The sequence below is a fragment of the Papio anubis genome, chromosome 1 (genome assembly GCF_008728515.1).
Source record: "Papio anubis isolate 15944 chromosome 1, Panubis1.0, whole genome shotgun sequence".
Taxonomy (NCBI): domain Eukaryota; kingdom Metazoa; phylum Chordata; class Mammalia; order Primates; family Cercopithecidae; genus Papio; species Papio anubis.
Window position 1 is genome coordinate 20,632,963 of NC_044976.1, and position 20,801 is coordinate 20,653,763.

Sequence of the window (20,801 nt, forward strand, 5' to 3'; positions counted from 1 at the left end):
ATTTATTTCCTTTTTAATATTGAATAATATAGTCCATTGTATCTATATATGACATTTTGCTATCTATTCATCAGTCAATGGACACTTTAATGCTTTAAAGTTTTATAGCAGCTGTCCTAATGAGTGTTGACAGGGTATCTCATTGAAGTTTTGATTTGCATTTTCCTAATGATTATTAATGTTGAGCATCTTTTCATGTGCTTATTGGCCATTTGTATATCTTCTTTAGAGAAATATTCAAGTCTTTTGCCCATTTTTATTTTATTTTATTTTATTTTTATTTTTTGAGGTGGAGTCTTGCTCTGTCACCCAAGCTGGAGTGCAGTGGCATGATCTCAGCTCACTGCAACCTCCACCTCCCAGGTTCAAGTGCTTCACCTTCTCAGCCTCCCTAGTAGCTGGGACCACAGGTGTTCACCACCATGTCTGGCTAATTTTTGTATTTTTAGTAGAGACAGACAGGGTTTCACCATATTGGCCAGGCTGGTCTCGAACTCCTGATCTTTTGATCCACCCACCTTGGCCTCCCAAAGTGCTGGGATTACAGGCATGAGCCACCACATCTGGCCTGCATCATTTGCCCATTTTTAAATTGGGACTTCTTTTTGTTGTTGAGTTTTAAGAGTTCTCTATATATTCTAGATGTTAATCCTTTATCTGATATATGATTTATAAATGTGTTCTTTCATTCCATGGGTTTCCCTATTACTATTTTTTTCAGGCACAACATTTTTAATTTTTTGTGAAGTCCAATTTGTCTATTTTTTCTTTTATTGTCTGTGCCTTTGCCATCATATTCAAGAAACCAAATCAGTGTTGCAAAGCTTTTGCTTCATGTTTTCTTCTAAGAGTTTTATAGTTTAGGTCTTACATTTATGTCTTCAATTCGTTTTGAATTAATTTTTGTATATGGTGTTAAACCAGGGTCCAACTTTATTCTTTCGTATGTAGTTTTCCCAGCACCACTTGCTGAAAAGAAACTATTATTTCCTCATTGAATGGCCTTGGTGCCTTGTCAAAAATTATTGGACCATATATGGGGAACATTTATTTCTAAGCTCTTTATTCTACTCCATTAGTCTTTGTGTCTTTCTTTATGCCAGTACCACACTGTTTTGATTACTGTAGCTCTGTAGTAAGTTTTGAAATGAGGAAGCATGAATCCTCCAGCACTGTTCTTTTTTAAGATTGTTTTGGCTATTTGGAGATCATTAATATTCCATATAAATTTTAGAATGTGTTTTTTTTTCTATTTTTGCAAAAAATGTCATTGGTATTTTGATAGGGATTGTATTGAATCCATAGATAGCTTTTGGTAACATTAGCATCTTAGCAATACTGTCTTCCAATCCATGAACATGGGATGTGTTTTCATTTATTTACGTCTTCTTTAATTTCTTTCAGTAATGTTTTATAGTATCCATTGTAAAGTCTTTCATCTCCTTGGTTAATTCCAAATTATTTTATTCTTTTTGACACTATCATAAATGGAACTGTTTTTGTAATTTCCTTTTCAGATGTTCATTGTTAACATATAGAAATACAACTGATTTTTGTGTGTTGACTTTGGATCATTCCACTTTGTTAAATTCATTTATTAGCTCTAACAAGTTTTTTTGGTGGAATCTTTACAGTTTTCTACATGTAAGATCATATCACCTGCAAATAGAGATAATTTTACTTCTTCCTTTCCAATTTGAATGCCTTTTATTTTTTCTTCTTGCCTAATTGCTCTGGCTAAAACTTCTAATACTAAGCTGGATGAGGTGGCTTGCCTGTAGTCCCAGCTACGTGGGAGGCTGAGGCAAGAGAATTGCTTGAGCCCAGAAGTTTGAGTCCAGCCTGGGAAAAATAGCAAGATCCCAGTCTCCAAAGCAAAAACAAAACAAGTACAACTTCTAATACTATGTTGAACAGAAGTGGTAAAAGTGGAGATCCTTGTCTTGTTCCTGATCCTAAGGAAAAGCTTTCAGTCTTTCACTGCTGAGTATGAGGTTTGCTGTGCATTTTTTATATATGACTTTTATTGTGTTGAGGTAGTTCCTTTCTATTCCTAGCTTGTTGAGTGTTTTTTTAATTCATGAAAGGGTGTTGTGTTTTGTCAAATGCTTTTTTAGATGATCAACTGAGATGATCATGTGGTTTTCTTTCCTTCATTCTGTTAATGTGGTATATTACATGGATCAAGCTTTGTATGTTGAACTATCCTTGCATTCCAGGAGTAAATCTCACTTGGTCATTGTGTATAATCCTTTTACTATGCTGCTGAATTTGGTTTGCTAGTATTTTAAGAAATATTTTTATATTAATGTTCATAATAGATATTGGTCTATAGTTTTCTTTTTCTTGTAGTGCCCTTGTCTGGCTTTGGTATCAGGGTCATGCTGGTTTCAATGAATGAGTCGGGAAGTGTTTCCTACTCCTCAATTTTCTGGAAAATTTTGAAAAGAATTGGTGTTAGTTGTTCTTTTAATGTTTGGTAAATTCACCTGTAAAACCATTTGGTCCAGGGCTTTTCTTTGTCAGGATATTTTTGATTACTGATTCAATCTCCTTACTGATTATAGGTGTGTTCAGATTTTCAATTTCTTTGTGATTTCATCTTGGTAGGCTTGGTGTTTCTGGGAATTTACACATTTCATCTAGGTTATCCAATCTGTTGGTATACAATTGTTTGTAGTACTCTCTTATACTCCATTTTATTTCTCTAGAATTAGTAGTAATGTCCCTATCTTCATTTCTGATTTTAGTAATTTGAGTCTCCTCTTTTATTCTTAGTCTGTCTAGCTAAAGATTTGTCACTTTTGTTCTTCTCAAAGAACTAAGTTTTGGGTTTTTTTTCCTATTGTTTTTCTGTTCTCTCTTGTTTATCTCGGCTTTAGTCTTTATTATTTGCTTTCTTTCTTTCTTTTTCTTTCTTTTTTTTTTTTTTTTGAGACAGAGTCACACTCTTGTTACCCAGGCTGGAGTGCAGTGGTGTGATCTCAGCTCACTGCAACCTCCGCCTCCTGGATTCAAGTGATTCTCCTGCCTCAGCCTCCCAAGTTGCTAGGATTACAGGCCTAAACCACCACACCCAGCTGATTTTTGTATTTTTGGTAGAGACGGGGTTTCACCATGTTGGTCAGGCTGGTCTCAAACTCCTGACCTCAGATGATCTGCCCACCTCAGCCTCCCAGAATGCTGGGATTACAGACATGAGCCACTGTGCCTGGCCATTATTATTTGCTTTCTTTGCTAGCTTTGAGTTTAGTTTGTTCTTCTTTTTCTAGTTCCTTAAGTTGTGAAGGTAACTTGTTGATTTTAGATCTTTATTGTTTCTTAATGTAAGCATTTATACCCATAAATTTACCTCTTACAACTGCTTTTGCTATATTACACAAGTTTGGGTATATTGTGTTTTCATTTTTATTCTTCTCTAAGTGTTTTCTAATTTCTCTTCTGATTTTTTCTTTGATTCATTGGTTGTTTAAGAATGTGTTGTTTAATCTCCACAAATTTGTGCATTTTCCACTTTTACTTCTGTTAGTGACTTCTGACTTCATTCCATTATGGTAGGAGAAGATACTTTGTATGATCTCTATCTTTTTAAGTCTATTGAGATTTACTTTTTGGCCTAACATATAATCTATCCTGGAAAATGTCTCATGTGCACATGAGAAGAATGTGTGTGCAGTTGTTGTGTAGACTATTCTATATATTTCTGTTAGATCTGTAAGGTTAGCCAAGAGAAAGGATGGGAGAAAGAGAGAGACCCAAAGTCAGGCAAGAAAGTTTATTAACGTGCTGGGCTGCTCCACCACAGTCAGAGGAGGCAGCCGTGAGCTTACAAAATGAGGGGTTCCTATGGGAGAGAGAGACCCTGGGGTTGTTTGTTGGTTAACTTTACCACATATCATCTTGTGACTTGCTTACAATATAGGAATTTACAAGAGGGTGTAACTTAGGTTTATCCATGTTTCTTGTGACCTCCCCCATGCCACCTGGAGGGCTGTAAGCAAGTCTGGTGACCTTGTTGTAGCACATAGATAAAGGTCCAGGAATGCAGCTGCAGAGTATTCAGAGTATTCAGGTAAGGGTCAGCTGCATTGGATGGAGGTGGAGGGTCCTGGGGCAGCTTGTCCCTAACAAGATCTAGTTGGTTTATTGTGTTCTTATCTCCTATATGGTTGTTCTACCCATTGTTGAAAGTGGGGTAGTAAAGTCTCCAACTGTATTGAAGAACTATGTCGTTCTCCCTTCAATTCTTTCCATTTTTGCTTTATTATATATTTTGATGGTGTGTAATTGGGTGCATAAATATTTATAATTACTACATCTTCCGGTTGTATTTAATCTGGAGGTTCACACACTTTTGTGAGTTTTATCTCCTGGAGCTCTAGTCAGGTTCTCAGAGCGAATATCTGAGAAAAATCTCCTCATGCTTCCAAAAGGGGAAGGAGAAAAAAGAATCATTTCAAAATACTCCAGAACGTTATGTTCTCTTTCTAACAAAGTCTCAATGAAAATTATTTAAACGGAATCTAACCTGCTGGGGTTTGTTGATGATAAAAGCCAAATACTATAAAATATATAAAGAGATTTATTCTGAGCCAAATATGAGTGACCATGGCCCAGGGTAGTCTCAAAAGGTCCTAAGAACATGTGCCCAAGGTGATTGGATTACAGCTTGGTTTATTCATTTTAGGGAGACAGAAGCCACAGGCAAAGACATAAATCGATATATGTAAGATATACATTCTTTCGGTCCAGAAAGGCGGAACATCTCGAAGCAGGGGCAGGGGCCTTACAGGTGATAGGTGGATTCAAAGAGTTTCTGGTTAGCAATTGGTTGAAAGAGTTAAGCTTTATCTAAAGAGTTGAAGTCAGCAGAAAGAAATGCTTGAGTTAAGATAAGGGTAGTTGTTCTTGTTATGCAGATGAACCCCCTAAGTAGCAGGCTTCAGAGAGAATAGATGGTAAATGTCTCTTTTCGGATCTTAAAAGGTGTCAGACTCTTACTTAAATCTCTCCTGGATCCGGAAAAGACCTAGAAAGAGAAGAAGATTCTCTATAGAATGCAAATTTCCCCCGCAAGAGACAGCTTTGCAAGGCCACTTCAAAATATGTCAAAGAAATATATTTTGGGGTAAAATACTTTGATTTCCTTCAGGGCCTGCTATCTGTCATGTGATGTCAGGTTGGAATTTGGTATTTTATTGCTACAGTCTGTTTTGTCAGTCTTATGATCTCTATTTTAATGTTAATGCTGATCAGTAGTGTATAAACTCCAAAGGTAGGGTGTATAACGAGGCATGTCCAACCTCCCTTCCCGTCATGACTTGAACTAGTTTTTTAGGTTTCTTTGGGATTCCCTTGACCAAGAATGGGAGTCCATTTGTTCCAGTAGGTAGTCAGACATAAGCAGGGCAGGAGAGGGACTCCTCCACCAGGAATGTTAGGTGACCATCAGGTAATGGTCAGGTTGTTGTTACACTGTCTCTCTAAAATAATAATTGGTCGCTGGATATGGTGGCTCATGCCTGTAATCCCAGCACTCTGGGAGGCCATGGCAAGTGGATCACTTGAGGTCAGGAGTTTGAGACCAGCCTGGCAAACATGCGAAAACTCATCTCTACTAAACAAAATACAAAAAATTAGCCGGGTGTGGTGGTGGGCACCTGTAGTCCCAGCTACTTGGGAGGCTGAGCCAGGAGAATCACTTGATCCCAGGAGTCGGAGGTTACAGTGAGCTGAGATCTTGCCACTCCAGCCTGGGTGACAGAGAGAGATTCTGTCTCAAAATAAAATAAAATAATAATTGGTCAAAGTGTTACCAAGGAAAGGCAGTCTCCCTATAGAAAAAACCTGAAACTGGTGATCAGCAGCTTCCCAATAAGATCTCAGGAGTCGGGTGAGTGGGTTCAAGCATGTGTACTAAGAGGCAAAATGGTGGAGTTTAACTGGTGTTAATAGACGATCTTCTAGGAACACTCGACTGGTAAGGGAAGAATACCTCAAGTGAGCATGCGTACGACTTCAGTAAACTCACTGTGCATGCTCCCCTCCCAAGTGCTGGCAGGCCACTGCTCATGCAGACAGCCCACCCCAAAGGAAGAATTAAAGGAGAAGAAACACAACTCCCCAGGAGTATGCTGCTTTATAAAAATCCCAAGTCAAAGGTCAAACTACGTATTTGAATCTCTCAAATCACCTGCTTGGTCCACTTCCAATTATACTTTCCTTCCTTTCCTTCCTGCTCTAAAACTCTTTAGTAAACTTCCACTCCTGCTCTAAAACTTGCCTTGGTCTCTCACTCTGCCTTATGCCCTTTGGTCAAATTCTTTCTTCTGAGGAGGCAAGAATTGAGGTTGCTGCAGACCCAAACGGATTCACCGCTGCTAACGTCCTTTGGTGCCATGTGATTTAGATACATTCCTTAGTGCTAACATATTTTGGTGCTGTCTGACTTGGATACATTTCCTAGGGCTAACATAGTTGCCCAACATTTCTGGTTGGGGAGACCATCGCCTGCCCTGCTCATGTCTGACTACCTACTATAACACATTCAGCCAATTTTGGGGGTTAGAATTTTATTTTTGATGTACAGGTTTTTCCAAAGACCAGCCTATCTGGGAAGAGGGACGAATCCAACTCTAACCCCCTCTGGCTTTCCATGTGGAAGCCCACTGAGGCCATCCTGCCCTACCTAAGTCGGGGTAAACACTGAGAAGCACTTGTAAAGTTCACAGTCCAGGGGCACAGGCTCACCAAAAGACTGAGCCCTAATCATAGGACTGGAGAATACTTCCCATATCCTCTCACCTTACCACCACATCACTAAAGGCCTATTTACAGAAGATCTTATTTACCCAGTACGCTATGTCTGGCTGTCAAGAAAAAAATACAAGGCATACCAAAAGGCAATATACAAAAAACCAGCTGGGCGCGATGGCTCACGCCTGTAATCCCAGCAACTTTGGGAGGCCGAGGCGGGCGGATCATGAGGTCAGGAGTTCAAGACCAGCCTGGCCAACCTGGTGAAACCCCATCCCTACTAAAAATACAAAATTAGCTGGGCATGGTGGTACACACCGGTCGTCCCAGCTACTCGGGAGGCTGAGGTAGGAGAATTGCTTGAACCTGGGAGGTGGAGATTGTAGTGAGCTGAGATCACACCACTGCACTCCAGCCTGGGCAACAGCGCAAGACTCCATCTCAAAAAAAGGGGGAAAAAATGGAAAACAAAAAACCAAAACAACTACAACACAACAACATATGATTTAAAGAGACAAAGCAAGCATCAGAACCAGCCCCATTGGGTAGGGATGTTGGAATTATCAGACCAGGGATTTTAAGCAACTTTGAATTAACACGCTAAGAGATCTAATAGATAAAGGAGACAGCATGCAAGAACAGGTGGAAATGTAAATAAAGAGATGGAAACTCTAAGAAAGACTCAGTAAGAAACGCTAGAGATAAAAACACTGTGACAGAAATGGAGAATGCCTTTGATACGCTTATTATAATACACTGAACATGGCTGAGGAAAGAATCTCTGAGCTTAAGGATATGTCAGTAGAAGCCTCCAAAACAGAAAAAAAAAAAAAATTGAGAAAAAAAGACTGAGAAAAACAAAACAGAATGTCCTGGAACTGTGAGACAACTGCAAAAGGTGTAACATATGTAATGGGAATGTCAGAAGAAGAAAGAAAGGAACAGAATAAATATTTGAAACAAGAATAACTGATAATTTCCCAAATTAATGTCAGTCATTGAACCACAGATCATTTCCCAAGTGAATTTCAGACGTCGAACCACAGATCACAGAAGCTCAGAGAACACCAGGTATGATAAATGCAAAAGAACAAAAACTCCGGCCGGGCGCGGTGGCTCATGCCTGTAATCCCAGCACTTTGGGAGGCCGAGGTGGGTGGATTACGAGGTCAGGAGATCGAGACCATCCTGGCGAACAAGGTGAAATTCCGTCTCTACTAAAAATACAAAAAATTAGCTGGGCACGGTGGCAGGTGCCTGTAGTCCTAACTACTTGGGAGGCTGAGGCAGGAGAATGGCATGAACCCGGGAGGTGGAGCTTGCAGTAAGCTGAGATAGGACCACTGCACTCCAGCCTGGGTGAAAGAGCGAGACTCCGTCTCAAAAAAAAAAAAAAATCTACCTAACCATATCATTTTCAAAGTTTAGAAAAACGAAAGATGAAGAAATCTTGTAAGAAGCCACAGAAAAATAAAACCTTACCTACAGAGGAGCAAAGACAAGAATTACATCTAACTTCTCCATGAAGGTTCTCCAGAAACCATGCAAGCGAGAAGAAAACGAAGAGAAATATTGAAAGCGTTGAGGGAAAACTCCACCAAACTAGGATTGTGTACCCTGTGGAATTACTCTTCAAAAGTAAAGAAAAAATAAAGACTTTTTCAGGCGAACAAAAATTGAGGGTATTTGTTGCCAGGAGACCTGACTTGCAAGAAAGGTGAAAAGAAATTCTTTAGAGAGAAGGAAAATCATATAGGTTAGAGGCTGGTCACGGTGGCTCACGCCTGTAACCCCAGTACTTTGGGAGGCCGAGGCAGGCAGACCCCTTGAGTTCAGGAGTTTGAGACCAGTCTGGGCAACATGGCAAAATCCCATCTCTACTAAAAATACAAAAATTAGCTGGGCATGGTGACATGCACCTGTAGTCCCAGCTACTCAGGGGTATGAGGCAGGAGGATAACTTGTACCCAGGAGGTCAAGGCTGCAGTGAGCCATGATAGTGTCACTGCACTCCAGCCTGGGTGACAGAGCAAGACCTTAATCTCAAAAAAAAAAAAAAAAGTTCTATTTCTTCATCTGGTCGGTAATGGTTACACAGGTGCATATATTTCCCAAAATTCCATTTTTAATGAGTACATTTTTATATGTAAATTATACCATGGTAAAGTTGATTCTAAAGGAAATGAAAGATCATGTTGCCTTGCTTACACGCAGAACATTGTAAAGGATATGAAAAGTGGTTGCAGGGGGAGGGTAGTAGAGCAGTTAAGAGGTAAAGGTCATTTGGACTTTGGCTGTGGACATGGACAGAGTATATCAGAGGTGAAATCAAGACTTGGTGAGTGGTAGGCCGGGTGCGGTGGCTCATGCCTGTAATCCCAACACTTTGGGAGGCCAAGGCAGGTGGATCACAAGGTCAGGAGATCGAGACCATCCTGGCTAACACGGTGAAACCCCGTCTCTACTAAAAAATACACACACACAAAAATTAGCCCGGCGTGGTGGCGGGCGCCTGTAGTCCCAGCTACTTGGGAGCCTGAGGCAGGAGAATGGCGTGAACACGGGAGGCAGAACTTGCAGTGAGCTGAGATTGTGCCACTGCACTCCAGCCTGGGCAACAGAGCAAGACTCCATCTCAAAAAAAAAAAAAAAAAAAAAAAGACTTGGTGAGTGGTTGAGGGTTAGAGAGAGAAATGTCTGTGACAGTTTCCAGGTGTCCGACCTGAGCAAGTGGGCAGAGAATGGCAGGTGGGCTATCTTCTCGGAGCTAGAAAGCCTGAGGGGAGAAACAGGCTTGGCTGGGAAATCATCACTCCAGTTTTGGATCAGGTAAATACGACGGGCCTGGGAGCCATCTCAGTGGAAATGATTCCATCCTTCTAAATGTGAGTGCCTTTTGCCTTAGGGACAACCAAGGCAAGGGATTCATAGGGTCAGGCCCGCAGAAGTGCTACTGTTGTCTGGGCAGCCCCACTGGAGCAAGGCAGTCTCCCTCCTCCTCAGCGTTTGTCATCTGGGATGGATGAGCAGGCAGGCAGTTGACCTTTCTGAGTCATTTGGCAAATTCCAACAGCAGCCTCATCTGAGACTGTCTGGTATCCACTGGGGAAGAGCTGAAGACTGAGCTTCATTTGGACTGGAGAAAAGGTAGTGAAATTCTAACACTTAGAAAGCCAGGAAAGAGAATGCCAAGGCCCAGACACCTACTCGAACAAATAAAAAGCATATGTCGAGCCTCCAGCAAACTTCACTTCCACAAATAACACCACTGCCTTGGGGAACAGCAGAGACATTTGACCGGACAGCAGCTGTGCAGAGGGTGCTATTTAAAGACTCAGCTTTTGCAGCCCAAGGACTCTGGGCATAGGATTTGATTGGAATGTGGAGAGAAGACAGCAAAACTGAGGGAAGAACCAGCTTTGGGGAAAAACATCACCAGGTGGTTGGCTGCTGATGTGAACCCTGAATATGTCAAATGAGTTCATTTTAATAAAATTATGTCGATCTATCTCTCTTGGAATAAATTAAATGTGTTAATTCATGGAAAGCACTTAGAACAATGTCCAGCACATAGTGCTTATTGCATGAAGCTGTCATTATTATCGTGATTATCTCCCTATCAACCCATGTAAATATGCCCAGAGTTGGGAGAAATTCTCATCTATAATGATATGTTGCTGCTCAGTGGTAGGATTTACAGCGATTCTGTTTTACTCTTTTTTGTGTGTTTTTCTGTAATCCTTGAATTCTTTATAATAAACACATTTATTTTGTAAAACCCAAAAGTTATTACCAGAGGTTGAAAAAAAGTGCAGACTCCAGAGTCAGACCTCCTAGGTTTAAACCCTAACTCTACTATTTAGTAGCTGTGTTTCTTTGAGCAAATTATTTACCCCCTGAGTCTGTTTCCTCCTGTATAACATGGGGTAAAAATGTTACCTACTTCATTAGGTGGTTACAAGAATTAAATGAGATAATTTAATTAAAGGGCTTGGCATGGTACTTGGCAGAAAGAGTGAGATAAATGATTGCTATTATTAGCAGGAGAAGTCGTGGTGGTTGTGTTATTTCTTTTTTTCTTTAAAAAAAATTTTTTTTTTTTTTGAGACAGAGTCTTGCCCTGTCATCCAGACTGAAGTGCAGTGGCGCGATTTCGGCTCACTGCAACCCCCGCCTCTTGAGTTCAAGCAATTCTCTTGCCTCAGCCTCCTGAGTAGCTGGGGTTACAAGCCCGCACCACCATGCCCAACTAATTTTTTTTTTTTGTATTTTTAGTAGAGATGGGGTTTCACCATGTTGGCCAGGCTGGTCTTGAACTCCTGACCTCAAGATCCACCCACCTTGGCCTCCCAAAGTGCTGGGATTACAGGTGTGAGCCACCACGCCCAGCCGGTTGTTATTTCTTACTACAGCCAGGAACATGTTTTGTTGACTTCAGTGTTCTTGGCATATAGTAGTCACTCTGGAAATAACTGGCAGTTTAGTAGAGGCACCTTGGGCATCTTACACAGGGTGGTGGCATGGGAACACTCTTTTCCAAAGTAGAAAAGAGTTGAAAAGTTCTCAACCCTCCCTGTCAAAGTCAAGGTTTGGGTCCTTCTGGTGATTGGGAAGCAGAAGTTATTTCTCCGCAGCTGTCGAAGCTCTGTGAGGAGAGGAGGCCCTTAGAAGGTCTAGAAGGTCTAGCCATTGTCTTCTTATTCTTCCACACCATGACCAGCCAGAAGCCAGAGCCATTGCTCTCCATGACCCTATGTCATTCTTCACGAACTGTAGGCAAGTCAGCCCCATGAGAATTTCTGTTACAGCAAAACCTTAAGTAAATGGTGATGGGGAAACTGCAGTCATTGATCCATTGACTGTGGGTATGTGTGTGGGGTGTGGTTGGGGGGTGTCTAAAACAATCCCCCGAGGGAAAGATTCCTTTCCATATTTTCTAAATATTTTATAATAAACATATATTCATTTTTTAAAATTAAAAAAAATTATAGAAAGCCTCTTTTTGGTCACTGCTGTCCCAATAATTGAGTACACTTGGTGACCACTTTTCCTTTGCTCTCTCTGTTTAGTCCCTATAGTATTTGAAGTCTTGTTAAGTGGAACAGGAGGGACAGATGGTGCCTGAAAACTTATTCCTATTGAGACTCCTGAGCTTCAGGGCATCTGCATTCACATACAGCACACTGGCAATGATACTGTTTTTTAAAATCCATTAATTTGATAAATACTTCTCTTTTTTTTTGAGACGAAGTCTTGCTCTTGTTGCCCAGGCTGGAGTACAGTGGCGTGATCTCAGCTCACTCCAACCTCTGCCTCCCAGGTTCAAGCGATTCTCCTGCCTCAGTATCCTGAGTAACTGGGATTACAGGCACCTGCCACCATGCCCAGGTAATTTTTCTATTTTCAGTAGAAACGGGGTTTTGCCATGTTGACCAGGCTGGTCTTGAACTCCTGACCTCAGGTGATCCGCCCAACTCGGCCTCCCAAAATGTTGGGATTACGGGCATGAGCCACTGGGCCCACGACTCACGCCTGTAATCCCATTAACTCGACAAATATTTCTGGAGTACCTACTATATGCCAAGCACCCTTCTAGGTGTTTGCTAAATCTAGCAATCCTATGTTCCCACTAAAAGAGAATGTGAGGCTGGTGGAAATGAGGGCTTAGGAGACACAACAGCCATAGGCATGGTTCCAGTGACTACAAAAGTGACTGAATATCAGCTACAGTAAATCCGACCCTGAATGTAACAGTGACATGAGTATAATAGTGAAAGTGACTAATTGGGCACAAGGGTATGAGGACAACTGTGTACCCTGAAGGGGCCTGTTAAATACTGGCTTGACTGTGTGGCAGAGAAAGTGGCTGCATGACAATGACAGTGAAAACAACAGAAAGGGCAACAGCTGGGCAAACAGAGTGCTATTTTGAACAGAACCGTTAGAAGTTTATGGTCATTGACAGTAGCTGCATGTCAGACAGTGACAGTAAATATGATCGACCGGGAGACAACAACTATGCAAGTGACAGTTCTGCCCAGTAGATTGAATTTGTGATGTAAAACGGTGATGGGGTGAGTCAGTCTGCCAGAGACAGCTCTCGGAACGACTGAATATTGACATTGCGAATGGAACAGCTATAACCACAGAGGAAGCTAGACATTGCACTAAGACGGCTGGATTTGGGTGCGTAACTGGCAGGGATAGAAAAAGTGGCTGCATGTCAGTGACAGGGTGACTGTGTTCAATGGGCCAGCGCGGAGGTGACTCAGTATGATACTGCTGGATCTGATTTAAATGTTTGTGTAAGGAAGGTGGCAAGGGGACGCTTCAACGAGGAACGCATAGTGTGTGAGAAGGAAAATGAGCAAAAGAAAAGCTAGGGCTAAATCCCCTAAGCCCCTAAATCCCAAAATTGGGAGGTGCGAGAGGCAGAATCAAGATGCCTCCAGGACACCTTCAGCCCACCGCACCCCACCGGCGCCAAGCCTCTCCCACAAAGAGTGGGACACTGGGGACGCGGCTCAGGTTGCCTCTCCATCTCGCACGTGAATGTGTTGTTTTGGAAAAACGAAGCCTTTTGTGTTCACTTCCTTGCCATCCTTTGAAACAAAATCCTAACCCTAGAGCTGCCCAAGCGAGAGACTGCGGAGCTCCATTACAACTTTCCTTAGGGCCGGGCATGGTGGCTCACGCCTGTAATCCCAGCACTTTGGGAGGCCGAGGCAGTCGGATCATCTGAGCTCAGGAGTTCGAGACCAGCCTGGCCAACATGGTGACATCCGATCTCTACTAAAATAGCAGAGAAAAAAAATTAGCCGGGCGTGGTGGCGCGCGCCTGTAATCCCAGCTACTGGGGAGGCTAAGGCAGGAGAATCGCTTGAACCTGGGAGGCGGAGGATGCAGTGAGGCGAGATCGCGCCACTACACTCGCCTGGGAAACAAGAACGAAACTCCCGTCTCAAAAAAAAGAAGAAAAAAACTTTCCTTAGGAAGTGTGGGGAGGGAAAGAGGGCGTGGCCAAGATTAGAGGTCAGAGAAGAGCCTAGCAACCGGCCGGCCCCGCGGTCCTAGCATTGGTGGAGAGCGAGCGCGTGACGCATACCCCGCCCCCAGCACGTGACCGCAGCGCGCGGGGCAGGTCGGGCTGCCCCCTCCCCTCTGATACCCATTGCGCGCCGGCCTCAAGATGGCCGCCTTCTGGCGTCTCCGGCGCTGTTGAATGGCGAAAGCTTTATTGTTCCCTTCGGGCAGGAGTGTTCGTGTCCTCTATGGCGCTGTCAATAAAGAACGGCAGTTTGAATCGGTGCTGAACAGGTAACCATAGAAACGGGGCTGGGACTCCGCGTGGAGACCCTTTTTGCAGCGGAGGTCCGGTTGCGCCCTAAGTGAGGGGTGTACACAGACCCTTCCGCGTGGCGAACCAGCGGGACTCTGCCGAGTCACAGCCGCCTCACCTACACCCCGGACGTGCCCCCGCCAGGGGCGGCCTGCATCCCTAGCGCAGGGTCTGCTGTAGAATGCAGAGGAGAGAGACCGCGAGGACCCACTCAGGGCGCCAGGCCGGGCCTGACACCGCCTGGGGCCTGTTGTCGCCCCGCACCTCCCTCTCGGCACGTCCGGAGGCCTCTTGTCGCTGTCTCACTCCCCCTCCCTTCAGGTCCCTTCGCCGGGCGTCAGCAGACTACGGCCTTGGGCCTAATCCATCCTCTTCTCTCTTCCCCTCTCGGTCTTTGTTTACATTTTCAAATGGTTGGGGGGAAGAATATTTCATGTAATTTGAGAAAGTTCTATGAAATCAAGTCCATAAATGAAGTTTTATTGGAACACGGCCATGTTCATCGTTGATGTATTGTCTATGGCTGCTTTCCTGCCAAGAGGGCAGAGTTGAGTAGTTGCGCAGCCGTTGCTTGGCTTTAATCGGCTGACTCACAAAGCCAAAACTCTTTCTGGTCCCTTACAGCAAACGTCTGCTGACGCCTGCCCTAAACACAAGTAGATTGGATCAGTGTTGTCATCCAGCTATTCCTCTCGTCCCTTCTCCTGGAGGGGGAAACGAGTTAAAACTTCGAGATGCACCGAGAGCGCTTTAGTTGACAAACACTCTGGCTTCCCTTCTGGTCTTACTATTCAGAGTTTCTCCTGCTTTGAATAGCAGTGATACCATGCAGCTAGTGCTACAATGAACCAGGTGCTTTATTTATATTCATACAAGTGTTGTTGTACTTTATGACCACGCTTTATAAGTAAGTATGGTATTTCCATTTTACAAAAGAGGAAGAAGTTGGTTCTGAGTGGTTAAGGTATTTATAGGTGTACTAGGTTATAGGGCTGCGAAACTGAGCCCGTCCCTGGGAGCCCCCTGCCTGATGGCGTTGGTCAAACTGTTTGGATTTTATTCTTTCATGTCTTTTCTACCTGGAATTGTTGGCTCTTCCCTGGAATTGTACCCAGATCTTTGTATGGTTAATGGAGATTTAATTACAATCCCAAAGTGCAATTTTTTTTTTTTTTACTTAGCTAAAGCATCAAAATTCTGCCCCTCCTTTCTAATATAAACACTTTTCTTCTATGTCAGTAGTCCCCAAACTTGGCTATTCATCAGCGATTTAACAAACAGTTTCAGAACACCGCATGCATGTACGCATGCATTCATTAATCAGTTAGTGTTTGTTGAAGACTTACTGTGTACCAGAGACGTTTCAAATTCCTGGAAATACAGTGGTGAACAAGACAAACACGATTTCTGCGCTTCCATGGAATTTAAATTCTGTATGGGGCTTGGACAAGTGGTATACAAGTAGACAAATATAATTTCGAATACAGCTGTAATAGCATCATCATAGTAAAATTAGTAGTTGCTATTTATTGAGTGATTATTTTGTGCCAGGTACTGTGCTAAGTGCTTTATTTATATGGACTATCATTTAATCCTCACACCAATACTATGACATAAGTAGTATTAGTATTACCATTTTACACATAGAGGAAACAAACTCACGGAGAAGAGATGTTCGAGGTTACATAGCTAATGCATTCAGCTGGGAGCTGAAGCTAATCTGATCACACTCGCCACCCTGTATTGTTTCATCTGTTTTTTGTCTTTCCTACTAGTTTAGGAGGTCCTTAAGGGTGGGGACCACACCTTACCTGTTGTATCCTCAGCTGCTAGCCAGTACCTATAACCTGGTGTTTGCAGGTAAATACTAAGTAAACAAATCCAAGTCATTCATTGAACAAGTTTTTCTTTTCTTTTCTTTTCCTTTATTTATTTTTTTGAGATGGAGTCTCACTCTGTTGCCCAGGCTGGAGTGCAGTGGCGCAATCTCGGCTCACTGCAACCTCTGCCTCCCAGGTTCAAGTGATTCTCCTGCCTCAACATCCTGAATAGCTGGGACTACAGGCATATGCCACCATGCCCAGCTAATTTTTTTGTATTTTTAGTAGAGATGGGGTTTCACCATGTTGGTCAGGCTGGTCTTGAACTCTTGACCTCAAATGATCTGCCCGCCTTGGCCTCCCAAAGTGCTGGGATTATAGGCATGAGCCACCGCGCCCAACCTCAAACAAATATTTTAGTGTCTCCGTGTACCAAGCACCACTGTCTAGGTCCTATGATTACCAGAGTGAGCAAGATGGACCTGGGGCTCTGTTCTGGAAGCTAAAGCCTAGTATCAAGACAGTAAAGAAATAACAAAGTTATTCCAAATTATGGCAACGCCGAGAGAGAGACACTAACCTGGGAGACTCACTTTTTATCTGGGTGGTCAGGGAAAACCTGTCTTAAGAAAGGTAGTTTAAGCTGAAACTTGTTGAGTGACAAGGAACTAGGCTAGCAATAAGGGGAAAGGGAGAGACGAAGCTGGGAGGAAGAACTTTTCAGCAGGTTAGGAGACTAAGGTGGGTAACAACTTGAGATGTTGGAGAACTCAAAGGGAGTCACCGTGCTGTGGTTCACTCCTGTGCTCAGTCCCTGGCCCTGAACCAGCTACTACTGAGAGAACTGCATGCCCAAGGGCAAGTTACAGATTAGTTATCTCATCTGGAAAATGTGAATGATGGTGCCTCCTCAAAGGGTTGTGCAGATTACATAAGAGAAACTGTATTCATAGCTATGGTATTTTCTTTTTATTGTTGTTACACATATTGCTGAATAACCAAATTTAGCTCCAAATGGAAACTTTATAAAGTGCTAACTAATAACAAAAGTCCAGAAATACATTACAGACAAAATTAAGAATGGGGGATCCAATTAAAAATAGAAGCCCACTACTTTTTATCTCCGGAAAGAGGGGAGCAGATCTTGTTTTTCTTAGTGTTTCTGCTTGGAGAAGAACTTCTCCAAATGGCATCTAATTTTTTTAAAGCCAAATTGTACAGCTGTCTATGCAGAACACTTTTCAGCATTTTAGTGTTTTAAGTTGGAAACTACTTGTGTCCCTCCATCAAAGGTATATTTATTCTCTTAAGGCATTCTAAACAAATGTTAGACTTCTTTTAGTTGGTGGCAATTTAAAAATTTGTTTGCAAATGATTTCAAGTTTCCTCCAAAAGTTTTCAAAATAATGTCACGTACCCTAAAACAGTATGGAATGCTTTGAAGCAAATGGCAGGCTTTTTGAGTAAGTAAAAAATAGGATAATGTTTGGGTTCATAAACGTAAGAAATTAGAAGCAATAATAAATCAAGGGAACTGTGTAAGAAGAACAGCATGGCAAGTGTCACTCCCCGGTAACCATATTGCACATGTCATCAGAAGACACAATCCAACCCTGCAAACGTAGCAAAGAACTGGACAGAGAGTGGCATGTTAGTGCAGTGTTAAACAACACGCCTGAATTAAGTTGCTGTTTTAGGTTTGGGTGGGACCTTTGCATCTAAAGTATTACAGTTTTACTCTGATTTGCATCTGTTGGGTTCCAATAAAGAGCAGGTGCTAACACTAGCTTTGAAGGATAATATGAAACTGCAAGAAGAGCCAGGGCATACCAATTTGTTTTTCAATCTATTTTATTTCAGTTCAAAGCATCATTGCGGACAGATAGTCCAAGAAAACAAGCCACACTTGGGTTACACTCAGTCTTCCTCAATCTCCAAAAGCAGGTGAGTATTGCCAAAGTGTGGCTCGTTTTCCTAGACTGCCTGTCTGCAATGATGCTTTGAACTGAAATAAAATAGATTGAAAAACAAATTGGTATGCCCTGTTGCCTCATACTGAGTATTTACGTTACCCTTCTCGAGTACTGGCTGAACCAGCACCCTGGGGGAAGGCAGTGACCCCTCAGCCTCTTTCAGCTCTTCAGCAGAGTGAGCTCTTTGATTTTCACAAGGAAATTAAATTGGGATATGTGGTTTTCTGGATCTCCAATAGTCTGCCTTCCAAAGCCATCATCTGGATAATGTGGAGAAAACAAGCTACTAACCGCATAGAGGAAATAATTAAATACTAAGGGCGTTGAAATTCAGAGATGAGATTGTCACTTTCTGTAAGTCTTGCAGAGAGTGCAGTATTTCATTTGCAGAGAGCATACAGTTTTGAGACTCTGGCAGCCCTCAAGAGAGAGAAGGATAAGGAAAGAAAGCCAGCTTTCCTTACATTTCCCTAATGTTGTTATTGAACTCCAAATCCTCAAAATTATGATGCCACGTATTTCATTTCCTCACATAAATGTATTATACTGATCCATGTAAGTCAGAGATTGTTAATTTCAGGGTAAATGGTTGAATTTCAAGAGACCCATGAATCCTTTGAAGTTGCCTGCAAATTTGTGTGAATGTCATCTTTTTCTGAGGAGAGAGCCAGTTACTTTAATCTGATCTCAGAAAGGCCCTTGACCCTTTAAAAGGTGCAGAGCCGTTTAAATCACATGTTAACACCATCTAACTGAAGGCATGATGAGAATCTCCCCTGAAACCAGGTGCTGTTTCACTGCTGTGTAACCTTAACCTCAGAGTTTAAGTCTTATCAATCTTTGTTTTCTGTCTAAAGTGGTCAAGCATAGTTGAATGTTTGTGTAATACAGGTATCTACCCAATGAACTGCTTCATAAATGCCTTAGAGATGGTTGTTAATTTACATGAGACCGGTGAGATGTGGACCTGTTGTCTAGGCAACCTCGTTAGCAGATATCATAATATTTCTACTGATAGAGGAAAGGAAGAGGTAGTGGAATTCCACTACTTTGTTTATAGGCATCGGCTTGTTACAGATGGAGTCAGTTCCTCAGACTCAGGAAAGTTGGGTTAAAAGGGAAAGAAGGCTGGGCACAGTGGCTCACACCTGTAATCCCAGCACTTTGGGAGGCTGAGGCAGGAGGATCACTTATGCGAGCCCAGGAGTTGAGGCTGCAGTGAGCTATGAACAGACCACTGCATTCCAGTTGAGACCCCCCCTTTTTTTTTTTAAAGGAAAGAAGAAGAGAGGAGGGGATAGACTTGAAGAAGCAGAGGAGTAAAGAAAGATAGGCTGTTTCCCTGCATTTGTCCAGAAGAGTCCCCTCCCTTTATATCTGTGAAAAGAAAGAGCTTCTATATTGAGACAAAACCTATCTGAGAACTTAAATAATACTCGGACCTTTGAAAAAGTCAATTCATAAATGTAATTTCTGGTTGTATTAGTACCCAAAGGGAAACAAAAACAAGGAAATATCTTTACCTTAGGTTATTCTGTAAAACTGGTACCTCAATAGAAAACTCTTATAGGCCAGAGTTTGGCTCATAGAGTGTTTAAAAAGTAGTTACTTCCATTTAAACATTAGAGATTGTCTGTCTAACTGACCCCTGGAGGCGTTTGCATGAGTGACCTCTGCTGCAGGCACTAGCGTGGTTCTGGAACAGGACCAAACAGTAGAGGATGCTTTATGAAAGAAAGGGGCCAGGAAGGATGAGGAAATTAGAAACAAAGGATTATAACTGTAGGCCGGGCACGGTGGCTCAAGCCTGTAATCCCAGCACTTTGGGAGGCCGAGACGGGCGGATCACGAGGTCAGGAGATCGAGACCACCCTGGCTAACACGGTGAAACCCCGTCTCTACTAAAAAATACAAAAAACTAGCCAGGCGAGGTGGCGGGCGCCTGTAGTCCTAGCTACTCGGGAGGCTGAGGCAGGAGAATGACCTAAACCCGGGAAGTGGAGCTTGCAGTGAGCTGAGATCCGGCCACTGCACTCCAGCCTGGGCGACAGAGCGAGACGAGACTCCGTCTCAAAAAAAAAAAAAAAAAAAAGGATTATAACTGTAAATAGCTTTTGAGGCTCTAAATATTGATATCTGTTGGTTAATATTCGTTAGCTAGTGTTAGCTATAGTGGGGTTATTTTTAGTGTTAAAACAAAGGTGAACAATAGGTGATTCTATTTCTTATTTTGAGAAAATACTGTAAGAGGTAATCTAACCTGCTAATTTCATCCTATTTCTCAGCTTTCTAGGACTGGGGCCTGACCACTGAGTCTTCCTGAGTTTTCCTTCTTGACTCCTTTTGCTCCTTGTCCCCATTAGCACCAGAAGATGGTTTCCAGGGCATTGGCAGCAGTGAGTTTGCCATCTTTCTTCCACCTGGTACTTCTCCCTGGTTCTTAAGCTCAGTGGATGGCACCACAGAGTTGCCAAAGGCAGAAACCTGGGAATGGTGCCATGATCTTCTCTTTCAGCACATATTTAGTTAGGCTACAAGACTGTTGATTTCTTCTATCCTTTCTCTTCCTTTAGTTAAAGCTGCTGTAATCTCTTGTCCTGGATTATGAAACAGCCTTCTAGTTGGTCAGCGGCTTTCAGCTTCGCTCCTCTCCAGTCTATTTGGTACACTGTTACCAGTGGTCTTTATAAAGCACAGATCAGAATATGTGATTCCCTTGCTTTAAAACTCTTGGATGGCCTGCCTGCCCTTAGGATGGTCCAGCAAGTGCTACCCTCCAACTCTGGCTGTGCCTGTATCTCAAGCCTCATCTCTGAGCAGCCCGTCCTCCCACAACTCACCTTGTATTGAGCACAAGTTGAAATCTCTCAGCGGCCACAGGACTTTATCCTTTCTGGGGCCAGTGGGTCACAT

The 20,801-nt window shown here is 42.7% G+C and overlaps 1 protein-coding gene across 3 annotated transcripts in view; it reads left to right on the forward strand.

Annotated features, from left to right (window-relative positions):
* The first annotated feature begins 13,910 nt into the window (after positions 1-13,910).
* ZBTB40 (zinc finger and BTB domain containing 40) overlaps positions 13,911-20,801 on the forward strand; it is an 80,707-nt gene continuing 73,816 nt past the window's right edge. For 2 of the 3 annotated variants that reach the window (XM_021937108.2, XM_021937114.2), the window contains exon 1: positions 13,912-14,073. The gene's annotated coding sequence lies outside the window, so the exon portion shown is untranslated. Of the gene's footprint in view, positions 14,074-20,801 lie in introns of all 3 variants that reach the window. The other variant, XM_021937122.2, reaches the window with a different exon arrangement.